This window comes from Anser brachyrhynchus (assembly GCF_964034855.1).
Source record: "Anser brachyrhynchus genome assembly, chromosome: 7".
NCBI classification, from domain to species: Eukaryota; Metazoa; Chordata; class Aves; order Anseriformes; family Anatidae; genus Anser; species Anser brachyrhynchus.
The window spans coordinates 13,261,886-13,274,100 of NC_137701.1; the positions used below are offsets into that span (position 1 = coordinate 13,261,886).

General features: G+C 43.9%; 1 protein-coding gene across 8 annotated transcripts in view; it reads right to left on the bottom strand.

Annotated features, from left to right (window-relative positions):
- The window catches only part of ADARB1 (adenosine deaminase RNA specific B1), a 76,107-nt gene that overhangs the window by 55,571 nt on the left and 8,321 nt on the right, over window positions 1–12,215 (bottom strand). Inside the window, exon 1 of one of the 8 annotated variants that reach the window (XM_080601083.1) lies at window positions 16–11,440. The exons of the other annotated variants lie outside the window; for them this stretch is intronic. The gene's annotated coding sequence lies outside the window, so the exon portion shown is untranslated. Of the gene's footprint in view, window positions 1–15; window positions 11,441–12,215 lie in introns of those variants that run through there. 8 annotated transcript variants of the gene reach the window in all.

Below are 12,215 nucleotides of genomic sequence, written 5' to 3' on the forward strand. Positions count from 1 at the left end.
ATCAGTTTATCTAACCTCGTTAGCGTTGCTAGTTGTTCAGCTCAGGTTTCTTGGGAGAGGTGAGGTTCTGTGACTGCAGAAGGTGCCAGGATGGCCCCTGAAAGAAGGAGAAGGGCGTGCACGGAGCGGTGCCACTGATACAGCACTACTCTCCGGTAGCAGCTGGTAAGCTGCTTAAAGAGCTTGTTCTTCCTTCCAGGGCAGTGGAGACCTGTGAAACTGGAAGACGACATCACACAGAAAATAGTTTCTGTTAACTTTTGTGACAAAAAGCCCACCCGTACAACTGCAAAGGAGCAGAGAGAGACAAGCCCAAATTAAACACAAAATTACAGGCTGAGGGAAAGGGACAACCTGTACAGGCCCCTCCATGGGGAGCCCCAGGGTCAAGGTGTGACATACATCAGAGAAGCCAAAGGGAATGGCAATCTTACACTGTGCACATGCACTAAACATTCATATTCCACTCCAGTAACTTAAAAATAATTTTATGCTGTATTTTAAATTTGCAAAATAGTAGAAGTGCAAATTCGGCACTGCATCATTTTGTGGAAGAAAAAGGATGGCCAATTATATAGATCTCTTAAACACCCTTGCACAAAGGGCACGAGACTCCTACCTCCAGAAAAAATTACTAATTGTAAGAACCACTCAAATGCAAGGTGAATGTCTGGAGGCACTCACCACCAGCCAAATGAACAGACAGGACAAAAAGCACTAGTTCCAATCTTTAAGTATTTACTTTCCTATTTGAAAAGCACAAGTAAGCTGCATAGGCATCTCAACTGCACACTTTCACATGAAAAAAAATCACAGGTATGTTAAATCTGGCATCATCTGTTCTCAAATTTTAATGTTGGTTCAAAAAATAACACTGCTTAGAGGCAGAAAGCAAGCTGTACTCCTCAGCTCATTTTTGCTCAGTTTACATCCTGACTCAAGTTGCGTCAAAAAGTTTCTCACAGAGAGGTCAAAAAAGAAACTCAAAGGATGATATACTTTTCATGCGGACACAGACACTGTTTCCTCTATCTAGTTTACACCCTTCTTAGCACCACAGGAGCTAGTCTATTAAAACAGACTTACACCAGCCTTTCAACACCCGATTAAGGCAAACAAGAAACCTTTATTCCCGCCTGAACTGTTCAGGCATTCCTCCGCTTGGGCACAAGCAAGTGCAAGCACACACGAGCTGCTAAGCAAATGCAGCTGACTGGGATTGTTCATTTGTCCATTTCTAGAATTTGTCCCTCAGGGCATTTTTAAACACCGTTTTCTTCTTCAACTAGGAATAAAGAAGGAACCTTTCCCACTTCAAACTGCCATCACCAGTTTCCAAAGGGAGGTATAACAGAGCATGCCTCCAGTTCGAGACAAACTTTGAGTAACTACCAGGGCATTGGTCCCACTCTTCATCTTCTCCCACTGTTCCCAGGAAAGAGATGTTTTCATGGCAGATCTTGCTACTATAGCATTAGCCTGGAATTGAAGATGTGACATGTTTTTTTCATAAACCAATTGGCCAAGAATCTGACTTAAACTACACACGCAGTTCAGTAATACGGCTACAAAACTGGATTTACCTCTGGAAATACTTTTTCCATCAAAAAGGCAAGAAACCATTTGACATCTATGATGATGACCCTACCTTAGTTTATCGGACAGAATTAATGAAATAATATTGCATATCCAAACTGCAACCATATACCCCTTTTAAATTGCTCATTTAAAAATCTAAAATAGATTAAGAAAGGCTAGCAACTGCTCATCATCAGAAAAACATACTGTTTAGGAAAAAGTATAGTTTATGCACATAACAAAGCTGAAATTAAAAAAAATACAGTGTTCCATTGTGCAATAGCTATCTGCTCTAGCACTATGCTCTTTTACATTTATACACACATATATATATATATTTTCCAGTCCTGTCAAATGCATCTGCTTCCCTTGGCATAAAGCAAACTTTTTTTTTTTTTGGGGGGGGGGGGGGGGGGCGCATATGCAGAAAAAGTATCAGTTTGCAAGACACTGAAGTGAAAAGCTTTCAAAATTCTACAGCTATTAAACAACAAGAACTGTGTTAGCACCCACAGGAACAAAAAGGATGCTACTCCATGAAACAATATCCAAGCCATCAAGTATGACTGCTTTTGCTGCAGGTATCAAATAGGATTATGTTCAGCATTTATTCTGGAATACTCAAAGATTCTAACCTGTTCTTGCAAAACTACAGATGCAGATTATTTTTTCAACCATTCTCTCACCAAAAAATGGTTTCACATATTCTCAGTAAGGAACTTTTCTTTTCCTAGTTTTGTGATTCCTACATTTTAAAACTTACAATGTGTTGATGTATTAGTTATTTATGACAGCCTAACTCCTTAACATAAAATTTCAATTTCCGAAGTTACATTATTGCAAAATCAAAGATTTTAATGCTACTCCTCCTTTCTACAGGAACACATCCTATTTATAAGAATGGCTACCTCAGAAAAGAATGCAACTGAAGCCAAAGGAATTATTCATGTGTGCAAAACATCTTCAAGGGAATCTAGGCTTTAATCTTTTTTTATTTTTGTGATTTCACTACAGCCAATGTTTAAACATCGATATTACTCATTTAGCTCTTTTAAACATTAGCCAAACTGAAATGGTACAATAGTACAATCTCAAGACTAAGCAGCAAATTTGGAAATACAAAGGAATTAAAAAAATCAATCGAAAATAATTTCTCTGTTCCTACCAGCACCTTGGAGACAACAGCTACAAGAAAACATTAGTCTGGACTACAGACTGAGAACAACTTAGGCTAGAGGACAAGCAGGGTTGGAACAACCCGCCCATGCCAGGTGCACCAACTCATTCTGGTGCTGGAAGACATCCCATCAGGACACGGACGTTCCTTAACCAACTGAGAAAGGTGATGGAAGTTGCTGTCCCTGCTACAGTGAGCGCCTGGGGGTTTCTGCTTAACGCATCCTGAAAAAAAAAAAAGCTATAAAACCTCTTGAATTCTTGTATTACATATTTTCAACACATAGTAGAGGAGTGCAAATCATTCATCACTTGAACAACATTCGTATCTTTAGGACTTCAGAACAAGACAGACTTATTTTTGTTCTTACTTCCTCCATAAGGAAGAGAGAGGATTCATGTGAGCTACAGGGACTGTAACATCACAAAAATGCCTCAGAAATCAATGTTTAGAGAAAGGATGCAAAATATTCATCACTTAGTTTAACAGTGTTCAAAACCACCAGATTACATCCTGCACTGAAGATGCACGAACATCTTCTCTAGCCCCTGTCTCAAGAGACCAGGAAGCTAACCGTGGGAAGTCAGTCCCTGCAGAATCCAAATAAAGTTTACTACCATAAAGTTTGCTAGTCACAAAGGTACATTTCTCCTTTCCACTGTGTTCTCGGTGCTTCAGGACTGCTGTAACAATATATCTTATTCACAGGCTTCTGCTTTTAAATGCAGACCACAATGGCCTTTTGCTGTACTGAAAGGGAGGTTTCATGTAAAGATCAGGCCTTTGATAATGCTGGAGAAGTAACCATTTACAAAACACTAGCTTAAAATATGTTTTTAAACAATTTCTTATTTCCCCTTCCACTTTAATTCACGACTAAGGATTGGTGCTCCTCCAGTCCTTTGTGCTGGGAACAGACAGTGGAGATCTGATCACAGAGGCGTATGGTTTCTCCCAAAACGGTGTTCCCACATCCGCCCCACAGACAGCTGATCTTCACTGTCTGGCAGAAAAGCAAACCACTGCCACCAGCTCCTTCCAGTGCTGCTTGCTCTCAAATGCCGTTGCAAAGCATGCCATGTAAGAGACAGCTGCTGGGGAAACTGGGAGACAGACCATGGTCAGCCGAGGCTGGCTGGCTGGAGGCACCTGGTAATGAGGCACAACGGGCTGGGAGCTTCCAAGACATTTCTGCAGCTTGAGGAACAAACACTACTTACTGTTGATTTAAAAGCAGAGCATCAAGTGAGAACAGGGTTACTCACCTACACCTGAGAGAGGATGAAAACACCCCCCCTAGTGTCAAGATCCAAAGAGCACGGGTGTACCCTCCCCTCAAACAACTGCAGCAAAGACATCTTACACAGCCCAATCCAAGAATTTAATTGATTTTTCCAGAGAGAGGATTAGAACACCACTTGATTGAGGTTTACAATGCCTATATGAAGATAAATCAGCAGAAAAGGGTGCCACAGCTTCAGTAAAAGGTGTATACCAATACAAAATGTAGAAGGTGGAAAGCAAGTTATTTACCTGTATTGGGTTTACGTGGAAAGGATTTGGTAGTAGGGGGCTGCAGGGGTGGCCTCTGTTAGAAGAGTCCAGAAGCGGTCCCATGTTAGATAAGGGCCAGTTTCAGCCAACTCCAAAGGGACACGCCACTGCCAAGCCAATAAGCGATACCGAGTGTGCCTCCGTGAGAACAAACTTAACAAAGGAGAAAAAAACTGCTGTACAACAGCAGCTGGGAAAGAGAGGAGTGAGAAACGGCCTTGCAGACACTAAGGTCAGTGCAGCAGGAGGGCAGGAGGTGCTCCAGGCATGAAGCAGCCGTTCCCCTGCGGCCTGTGGAGAGGCCCCTGGTGGAGCAGGCTGTCCCCCTGCACCCATGGGTCCCACACGGAGCAGATCTCCACGCTGCAGCCCGTGGAGGAGCCCCCGGTGGAGCAGGTGGATGTGGCCTGGAGGAGGCTGCGGCCCATGGAGAGCCCCCGCAGGAGCAGGCCCCGGGCCGGAGCTGCAGCCCGTGGAGAGGAGCCCCCGCAGGAGCAGGGGGTCTGGGGGGAGCTGCCGCCCGTGGGGGACCCGAGCTGGAGCAGTTTGCTCCTGGGGGATGGACCCCGTGGTACGGAGCCGTGTGGGAGCAGTTCTTGAAGAGCTGCTGCCTGTGGGCAGCCCCCGCAGGCTCAGTTCGGGAAGGACGGCATCCCGTGGGAGGGACCCCACGGGGAGCAGGGGCAGAGAGGGACCGTGAAGGAGCTGCGGAGGTGAAGCGTTAGGGACTGATCCCAGCCCCCATTCCCTGTTCCTCGGCACTGCTCAGGGGGAGGACTTGGAGAGGGTGGATGGGGAGAAGGTATTTTTAGTTTCTCTCTGCTCTAGCTTGTTAGTAATAGGTAATAAATTACATTAATCTCCCTATGCTGAGTCTGTTCTGCCTGTGACAATACTTGTTGAGCAATTTCCCTGTCCTTAGCTCAACCCTTAAGACTTTTCCATCATATTTTCTCCCTTTTCTTTGAGGAGAGGGTGTGAGAGAACAGTTGTTTGTGAGTTCAGCCGCCCAGCAAGGTAAAGTGTAGTATTTTAGTGGTTTTATCTGCACACATTTTGGGTTTAGCCTTTGATATTCATCACAATGCCAACCATTCTCCATGCACTTTCCCCCACTGCATCTGTTGAAAATAAAAGCCAGGAAGCATAAGTTAAGCCAGCAAAAGAAAAAATCTGGATTGCAGTCACGTCCCAAAAGGCTGGGCACCCAACAGCAGCGAGTACTCTGCCATCACAGCCATCTCCCCACTCAAGCAGACAAGCTGCGGTCACTGCTGGCACAGAGCAGTGCAGCGAGCACCCAGCCTCTGAAGGCATGTGGTGTGCTTTATTTTTGGATTTCTTTTTGAAATGAGTGTTATGCCTTTAATGTGGGAACATTTCAAAGCTCTTTAATCTTTTGGCTTTAACGTGCATATTACAATAACTCCAGACTGCAGAGGGAAGCTAAAAAAACGTAGAAGAAAGGTGCCTGAATCACACTATTTTACTGAACAAAAGATTGGGGCGTGATTAGCTGGAAATTATGTTTCCGGGTCAATTGTTCTTTCACTGCTTCTCTACTTATGCATAGACTGCTTTTGTGTTTTGTGCACAGCTAGGGATCCTGGGGACTGACACAGTGAAAAGAGACAAGCTGAGCAGCCAAGGAACTGGAAAACCAGTAGAGCTTCAGCCCCTTTTGCAACTGGCGATGGAGCATGACTGAACCACAGGCAGGGACCTACCTGCAGGTACCCAGTGGTCCTGTTAGTGCCCCACCATGTGAGCTGGGGCAGTGGCAGGTAGGAAATGGAGGGGGGTATCATGTGAACTGCCTCACAACTGCTGGAAACTAAGAAACCAGCACCTGGATTTTAAAATGGGTTGTCTCCTTCTCAGTGGCTGATGTCAGGCTGATGTCAGTCTGTCCCAGCACCCAGGGAGAATGCATAACTGCAGGCTAAGCAAACTGTACTTGAAACAGCCAACATCTCTACACTAAAGCTTTGCTGGCGATCTCTATCTCCACGTTTGCAGCTTCAGAATTTGTCTCATCATTCCAATATTCCTGAGAGAAACAGCTGCTGGACTTCTAAGAATGCTCAAGTGTTATCTTTTACTTTAAAACCATGCTACCAAACCAAACTACTTTTACTCACTACAAACGTGAGCAGATTCCAAGAACTTTGAGCTAACTTTTGAGAAACCTCAACTTCCTTCTCTCTTCTGAGCTTTTGGAAGCATTATTTGGGATCTGTTGGCTACAGCTGGCAAGCTGTCTTTAAGACAAGACTGACTCAAACTGTCCTTTTTAAAGTAGCTCCTTGTGGTACTCAATATTAAATATCTGTATGCAAAATAAAAAAAAAATTATGGTGTAAAATCTGATTTGAATCACCACACCGTTGTGTGGGCAGAGTGTTTGCCATCACACAGCATTAGACATTTTACAGGCATGTTGTGCAGATATGGTACTTACCACTTCCTCCTTATTCAAGAAACTGCAATACATCCAAGTCTGACAAAATCATCAAGTAAAACACTTGGGAGAGGCCAGACAGGGCAGGGAGTGGAGCAAGGGAAAGGGAGAATGACGGCATGAGAGAGACAGCACAATGCCGTGTCCAGAACAGACCCTCCTCGGCTCTGTTGCTCACATACAGAGAGGTTTTGATAAGACTTGTGTATAATGGTTCTTAAGCAGAAACCACAGCAAAGGGCAACAAGACCAGAATTTTTATTAAGAGACTCAAGACTATAGAAAACCATATGGATATCTTACCCCATCAGCTGTGTTACTTTAAATGAGATCCTTAACAGCTTCCCCTTAACAATTCACTGCTTTCGTTGATGTGTGATTTCATATATTTCTCCTCTTTCCTTAAGTAGAAAAGGCAGAAATACAACGTACAAATTCCTTTTTCCATAGAATCTAGTGGCAGCCAGTAGATAATTCATGCTAATTTTCAAAGTCTTTTTATTTTGAAATCAGATAAAATTTGATAATTTTACAGATATTAAATCATTTCTTCCTGAGTATTAAAAATTGCTTCTGATCACCAAAGGAAATTAGGTTAATGAGGGCAGAAATACTTATGCCTACTTTACCTACTAACTAAATCATGCAGAGTGACCCCAAAGAACAAGGCAAATCTGAAACAATATATATTTAAGTGGGGAAGAATTAGGCAAAGTCCCAGACAGCACAAAATTTTTCTTAACTTCTGTGCATTTGAAAAGTTCCATCAAAAAATAACATTTTAAATACCAGTGGCTGAAAAAAATTGGTTAAAGTAATGCAGCCTTCAGTAGAAACACAGATGTTCAAAGCACAGCAAACTGAAATAATTCACTTCACTGGTCTATATGCAACACAAAATGCTTCTCCCATCTTATGCCCGCCAGCCCCTGTGTCTGTGAGCTGATGTCTGGCACTGCGTGGTTTCCCAGAGCATGGGAATTCCCACACTGCCTATGTTTTTTCCCAGTGTTGGCCCAGCCTGCTCAGCTCTGCCTGGCTGTGACACCTGCTATAGCTGCTCACTGCAGCTGCACTCCAGCCGGGTTGGCCTTCAAGTTTCTATTTCAAACTGCCAATATCCAGGTTAATCCTGCAAAAACAGAGGGAAATGTGAAATGCAGTGCTTTAACACCGCATACAGAGCTCAGCACACACTGAAGTTACAATTCCTGGCTACCAGACTTGGTGCCTAAAATACATTTGCTCAGCAAAAACACTGAATATTGGTTTCAGATTATTTCAAAACATCAAAACAATAAAATAACAGGACACAAAGGTAAGAGTTTATTCACGGGTCCTGGGTGATTTGCTTCTCTCAAGTGTTAGTCTCCCATAAACCGATGGGAACTTTAGCTTTGACTCTGCCCTTCATGAACAGAAAAAATGCTACTTCTCTCACTCAACATTACGACCGCAGGTCAGCATAAATGTCACTGTAGCATGACAGGCAGGGATCTCCTAGACTGTCCTGTCTGAGCTCTGCAATACCGCAAGCCTGTGCTGCCTCTTCAGAGAGGTTTCATCAGGATAAGCTTAAAATACCTGAGGCTCCACAATGCTCCTTCAGATGAAACCAAGGCCACACCTCACCTCCCCAAACCTTGACCGCAGTCACAGCTCAAAACCTTTCCTTTTCCACTATAAATTGGTTCCTAGCTAGTTAAACTTCTGGCTCTTAAGTCAAAAGCTGCCCCCTTCCATTTATTTTTCTTTGGGGCAGTTTCTCCACACTTTGTGGATTTATAGACAACAATCCTTTCCAAATTCATTGGTTTTCCTTCAAAGCTGAGGCTTATGAGTTATTTTAATGGTGGTTGCTCAAAAAACTACATTAGTGTAGAAACAAAGCCCTTCATGAGCAGCAGCACAAATACAAGCTTCAGAGGTCTGTATTCCCCAGGGAACCTCATGGGACAGCAGCTCAAACAGCAAAGAAGGACCAGGATATTTCTGAGGAAAGGGGCCATTTCTCAGGGCTGAGGTTCACCATTTTTAAAGATGTGCTTGCCAAGAGATCTGCAGTGACTCAAGAAACAATGAATTGGGTCCTGGGTAATTTACAGTGAAAGGACTATGCTGCCAAAAAGCACAGCCCATCCTGCCAACTGTTTGTGCAGTGTTGGGCCCATACCTTACTGCATCTAGAACCCATGTTTATCTGGCAATACCTGTTGTTGAATAGCAAATACAGAAAGATAACCTGCATAGTATAATTTTATAAAACAAATTATCATTATGTCCTCAAAGAAGAAGCTGTGCATTATCAATTTACTAGGTATCTTGAGTGTTATCAGTGGAGCACTAGTTAGAAGCAGGCATACTGACCTATCTAGATTTTCAAATGGCTTTTGCCAGTGTGCCCCTCTCAAGAAATAGTGCATACTTCATAATAGTCCTTGTTATCAAGTCGGGAAGAGATAGAGTTGGAGTTAATAACTTGCATCAATAAAAATAAATCAAGATGGTATTTGATATAACACCATAATCATCAACTAGTTCTGCAGAGACAATGGTGACTTCCAGAACAAAGGTGCTTTACAGAGAGAAGAGAGTCAAGCCAAAGGGTTTTTTGTGTTGAGAAAACTTACTAATTCAGTTCCTCAAAATGCAGATTTTCCAAATGCAACTGGAGAAGGCTCTGAGCAGCTCAACCCAACTTTGATGTTACCCCAGCTTTGTGCAGGAGGTTGAACAAGTGACTTCCAAAGGTTTCTCCCAAAACTGTTTTCTGTGGTTGCATGGAACCTATATGACCAGACCTTTGTCATAAACTGGTGGTTCAGAACCAGAACAGACTGAAAAGAAAGTGTTGGTGTACTGACCAGCTGTGTTAGCCAGCGTGCTGGTCCTCATACTGACACAGCGAGGAAACAGAAGCACTGGATATAGCAAGAGTTATTTCTGTCAGGAACTTGCCATTGCGTAAGGCATAGCAAAGTCTTATAAAGAATGCTGCACATCTTTCCATTTCATGTAAATCGGTATCGTTTCCAAGCAGAAGGCAAATAGGGAAGGAATATAGGGTAGTACGTGGTGCAGTGAGTTTGAGGGAAGTGACCCAAGAGTCTAGCAGAACAAGCCAGAATATGACTGTGCCAAATACAGCAGAGAAGGAAAAAAGGAAAGCAATTTCCTGACCTGTAGAAGAGAGGCACAGGACCAAATGAGGCTTTTTGTACAAAGGCAAGAAATAATCAATGCTTTTCAGGTAGAACTGATATGGGCAGCAGATGACAGCACAGCAAGGCTACGCTAGATGAGCCAGGAGCACCTTTATCTTCCCATAGCTTTTCAGAAAGCATTTCCAAGAGGCCCCAAAGCGCCATACGTGCTGCAGGAGGGCAGCTCCTCACCAAGCTACCACACCAGCCCAAAGAAACACGACCAGGCAGCCCTGGGCACTGCTGTGCACCAGAGAAAGCAGCTGAGAGCACCCAGGGCACAGAGGGGCTCCTGCTGTGATCCTGCAGGAAACCGGAGCGCCATCTCTCTGCCTCTCTCTCCCTGCTTTGTTGCACGTCCGCTCCACTTCGGCCAAAGCCACAGACCGCCTGCAGCAGTACAGGGTGCCTTTGCCATCCCCCCCACCTAGCAGGGCACGTACACATCTTGTACCACCACGACCTCCCTGCTCCATCTCTGCCACTTCCCAGATATCTGCTAACACACAGCAGGTCTAACGATTACCCCATCACAGCTCTCCAGGAACCTACGAACAGCAACAGATTTACCGAGGGACAAACACTGCTTCCTGTATGGACAACGTTACATCTGCTCCTGAAACAGGGTGGAAATCTCCCATCCTCTTGGCTCACAGGCAACCCCTGACATACCAACACCAGTGAGCAAATGAGACAGAAGTGCTTCAGGTTTACTACAACAGAACTACAGAGTGAAAGATAGAGCGAGTTAATGCAACCAAGATAACAAAGCAAGCTCAGACACGGAAACAAGGAATACAGCAGTCCGCGGGTGATGAAACCATGCTATTGAGTAGGACTTAGATTATGCACCTACTTTGGGGACCTCTTACTGTACCTACATTAATTTTAGACTCATTTTTTGTTCAGAAATTTAGGCAGCTAACTGTTCTCTGAAGGATAACCTAAACAATGTGAGCAATCACTGAACAAGACACCAAGATTTCATCTCTGAGAGACAAAAACCTCAGGTAAGGGTGCCAGCAGCCTCCTAACACAGGTCCAGAAGTCATCTATTCCAAACTATCCCACCCCACACACATTAAACTAGTATTCGCTACCAACACTTCCACATACGAATTGTGTATGCCTGAAATCCCACTGGAGCACCAGGAGTCTGTACACACTGCAATTGTCAGTGGATGTAAAAATATGCATATGCTCACTTTCCTGGAATTCTGTCCATCTAGGGGTACTGCTGCTTTCAAACCACTCAGAGGGCTGTGCTGTTTGCATGTTTCACAGAACAGCCACTATAGCTCGATATCTGAGGGACCCATACGGGTGTCAGAACCCTCACCAACCTGACCCAACACTCTACAAGTGAAAAAAAAAAAAGGCTAGGGGTTTAGCTAGGACATATCCCAAACGATGACTATGGCTCAACAGCAAGAGCAGCACGGATTGTACAGTGACAGTGAAGTATTCCATTTTTAACCATTCTCTCACCTCTTGCCAGGATACTCTGCTGCCTGGTTGTTGTTCTGGGTCTCCTAATGAGAGAAAGTCTGCAACTAAACAGACAGCGTTAGCGTTTTCTGCCTCTCCCCAAGCAAAGGGACTATACTGTCCTGATTAATATGACTGTTCTCTACTTTATGCCCCATTTGGGCTACATCAGAGCACTGAACCTAGGCAAGAACCCACCAGAAGGCAGGTATGCAAGGGAGCAGCAACAACAACAAAGCCAAAACCTTAAGCTACTGTCACGGAACTATGTTACGCCAAAGGCTACCAGGGGAACAATTCTGTTCCTTCTTTTTGCCATTGCACTATAAAAGCTATGACCATCAAAATACTGTCTTTTTTTTCCTTTATAATTCAAAGCAGCCTGTTTCATCCGTGCTGTCCTATAGATCAGATGATACTCTGGCAAGAGAGTAACAGTCAATAGCCACATTCCTCAAATGCAACGGAGCTCTTATTGCAAGAATTAGATGTTGTATTTCTAGTCTCTTCCACATTCACTCGGTGCAATCAAGAAGAGCTATTTAGAAAATGTCCTCAAGCACATCATGAAAGCTTGCTTAAGACCAGAAAGCCTACTTTCTTTTAAAGTAAATTTCTTCAACAGGTTATGGTGCAAAGCACAGATTGAAGCCGCAATAGGCTTGTGCCTACAGAGCCAGCAAGGACACTGATGCTGAGAGAAGCTGCAAACATTCCTAACAAGGACAGCAGAACGGGCCTCACAAGTATCATG